Source organism: Haliotis rufescens, unplaced genomic scaffold (assembly GCF_023055435.1).
Source record: "Haliotis rufescens isolate VD_foot unplaced genomic scaffold, xgHalRufe1.0.p SCAF_17, whole genome shotgun sequence".
Taxonomy (NCBI): domain Eukaryota; kingdom Metazoa; phylum Mollusca; class Gastropoda; order Lepetellida; family Haliotidae; genus Haliotis; species Haliotis rufescens.
In genome coordinates this window covers 16,540,239-16,544,122 of record NW_025963857.1, presented here as the reverse complement: position 1 = coordinate 16,544,122, position 3,884 = coordinate 16,540,239, and positions in this window count along the sequence as shown.

Here is a 3,884-nt window from a genome sequence, read left to right as displayed (position 1 = left end):
GTCGCCGTCGCCGTCGCCGTTACGAATCTGTTTCGAAGGTGAATGAGCCGTATCTGACCGTCTTCCAGTGGTGTTGTCACTCGGGTTCGTCCGGTTGTAGGCCTGCCCTGTGTCCTCCCTGTCTGCCTGTACCGTTGAATCAGCCTGGCTACTGTCAATGGTGTACAACCAAACCTTCTGGCAGCTTGGACCTATGTTGCCCCCTTTTCGGCCATACCGATGGCTCTCTCTCTCTCTGCTCCTGTGACAGTCGTGGCATTTCTTTTGTGTGCTTTCATCAAGTGTGTTTATACCCTGCAGACGAACGCATACAGCTAACATGCAAGTGCAGTTTATGCCATAGGCGGGAAACCTGTTTCACCATTTTTTGTCACAGCACGAGCGCCGTCAAAGGTGGCGCGTTCAGGTGAGGTGTTTTTTGGTACTTGTTCCTAGGCAGTCATATTCCCAATACCCTCTTTCAACTAGTTATCGCTGTTTTTAGGAAAATTACAAATTGCCAACCTATACTTTCTTTTGCCGCTTAGTTTACACACAAACGCCCATGCCACATAACACAAAATGGCAAAAACTCTTCAAATGGCGTTAAATCACATTCACTCACTTCTGTCTGTCTGTGTGTGCCCGGTTGAATGTCTGTATGTCTGTGTCTGTCCATAAATGTCTGTTTCAACAATTTCAACTGTCACCCATCCAAATGTGGTCCAATCTCATAAGGCCATTACAAGTTCACTATTTCTTCGTGGCTTTGTGAGGTAACAATAGAATTATAAGGTAATATTTTCTCTCAGTTCTCTCTGCATCTAGCACCTGGCTATTGTGAACATTGAATTGCCCATGAATAAACATTTAGGTTTCTAAAATCATTTTTCGAAAGTGGGAGAGTTGTAAACAGCATATCAATTCTACCAATGAAAGGAATTCTCAGAACATAGGTAACGTTTGTATGGAGTATTCCGATGTGGCCATGATACATGCGTTGGCCTAACTGAAAGAACATGAGTCACAGGTGGTAGGGCATGTTCTTGAACATTTTTAATTAAACACAATCGCAAAATGACTCGCGCAGTCTGTGTGGTTCGTATTGTTCCGTCCCCGCGTTTATATCTATATACATTGCAAATCACTACGATAATAATAATATAATGATCACGGCTTGCACTGAACAATATATAAGAAAACATTGATTTGTTTGACCGAATAATCAATCACAGTTTGTCGGGAAAGAACACACAACGCTGATTGAAACTAATTCGGAACACGTGTTGGAGTGATTATAGATTCATAAACTGAAATGTTTCCATGACTACTAATGGAATTCGGGAAAATATTCTTCAAAATTGATTGAGCTGAGGAACAGATAAATACAATGAAAAAATCAAAAGGTTCATGTCAAGCCCGGATGTTTATTATTTCATGTTTTCCATTAAACCATGCATCTGAAATTATATATACTTGACATGCATCGTAGGTACAAGAAAACAGAGTCTGCCAACAAAACCTTGATGTGCATGGAGCCATTGGTGTGATGGCTATTACGTCTTCGCTGATTATTACTGATTTTCTGAAAATATGTTTTAAGAATGTGTTGGTGAACAGCTGCAATGTGCATACAACACAATGTCGCGTCCGTCAATGGAGAAAAGGCCAACGCCCACTTGATAGTGAGTCAAATGTCCATATTGTTGGAGTGAGTGAGTTGGGTTTAACGCGCTTTTAACACAATTCCAGTTATATCACGGCGTGCCAGCATGATGTGGGAGGAAAGCCCGAAGTGATGCAGGTCTCAGACGTTTACCACTTCGGTGAAACCCACGAGCACGGGTATGGTGCTGATAATCTTAGAAACAGAATTGGGGCAAACCGGGATTCGAACCCACAATCATAGTTTTCTAGCGTGCCCAAGGGACGCAACTCTGCACAGCAAATCGCGGCGCCATAGACGACTGGGCCACCCGTGCCCCCTCCATATTGTTGGAATCGTGCAACGTTAAACAGAGATTTCGTATGATTATAGAAATAGTTTTGACACTACTGCCTAGAAGTTCATTCCCCAAACACGCGTTGAGAACGCGTGTAACACGCATGTGACACGGGTGCTCAACGGGTTGCACACGGGTATAGCACCCGTTGACACGCGTGTGCAACGCGTGTAACACGGGACCGGGTTTCAGTTGAAGTTGGCAAATATATCAAATGAATAGGGAGATAAAACAAAACAGTGAGATGTGAATCTTGAGTTAATGAGCGGCCATTGACCTGTGGTCACCAGACCATAAACACAAGGTCGGCCCGCCTTAATTAGTGTTGGCTTGCTGGACTCTTATGGCATCAACCATTCCACTAGGGTCCAGTCTAGCCATTGTGGCTTGCCGATAGTAGAACAGAGTGAATTTAGATGTGAGTTTATTGCCGGGGGAACCCCCGAGTTGACATGAGTGTCGCGGGTTGGTAAATGTTCGCCATTAATGTAGTGATTGGTTTTGGATTGCGGACATATTCGTTTTAAGTATTGCTCACATGAGTCATTCCAGGTGATTGAAAATATAACCGTTTGTTACGTTTTTCGATCGCCCCATTTATGCTTTTGATAGTAGAATTATGAGAGATCAGTCACCACTACTAATGTCTTATTATTTCACGTGGGAATATGTCCCAACACCCCTCTTTCTGGTTTGTGTTTTGTAAGAATTAATAAGAGAACGTTTTGTATGGGACTTTTTCGCTAATTCTAAGAGGATATTGGAAATGAATATGAATGACTGTTGATAGGATTTGAGATCTTCACAATCACCGGTTGTGACCATGTAGACAGAATCTCGTTAGGGTTTGTGATTTTACATTTGCCCAATGACCATAGTGGGTATTGCTGGGGATACCAAAGGTAAGAGTTTATTATAAAAGGAAATTAGTTGTGAGTACTTATACCATGTAGATAGGATATCTTTAGGATTTTAATCCTTTCTTTCACTGTGGGTAATCCTTTCAGGTTGATGGCAGGAAGTCACTCAACCAGGTCATGACAATGGTTATGCACAAGGCTCGGGATCCCGAAAAGATCACTTGAGATGTTGATGCAGGCTGGACATGCAGCATACAGCATTTCCAGTGTATGCGGGCACCTCGTCTTTGTTTCACTCGGCTTTTAAAAACTTGATATACAAGGCTACGGCTACCACGCAATTCACAGGTGCATTTGCCTATTTATTTTGAAACTGTTTGGCGTTCTCAGCATTTATATACTATCTCACTGATTACTTGTTAACTGCCCACTCTAAGTGCCTTAGTTATTTATATTTCAGCGAACTGAGTTTATTCACATGTTAGCTGTCAAAAGTTGTGATGGATACTTGTAAAATCCTCATTTGAGTTTACTACTGTGAGCCGTTTTGGCATGACTTCTGTGCTTGTCTAAACACAGTAACCATACTCACTCACTCACTCACAGTAACTATTAATCCTCTGCAGTGAGCTGGCAAAGTGGGGATAATCCTCGGTGACTGGATAACTGACCCGTAAAGATCAAACCAACCAATCTTTGTGCCCTTTGCACCAAAATCTGGAATCTGTTTCGGCGGATAATAAAGAATGGTTATAAAATACTGGCTTCGACGTTACATATCGTAAGTATAGAAAGGGCTTTGTCCCTGATTTACATTGTCAAACATTCTCGTAGTCTGTTTGTATCACTTTCATTTCTTTATCGGGTGCTTTGGAGACAGTTACGTTATATAGTTGAGATCCTGGACATCCTCTAGTGTCCTGAACACCGGGCAGTTTCATGTCCTGGACATCGCCCCCTTTGATGTCCAGGCCGTCAGACACTGGATGTCATTGTCTACTCTTTATAGCTTATAAAGGAGTATGTGCGTAGGGTTAAAGCC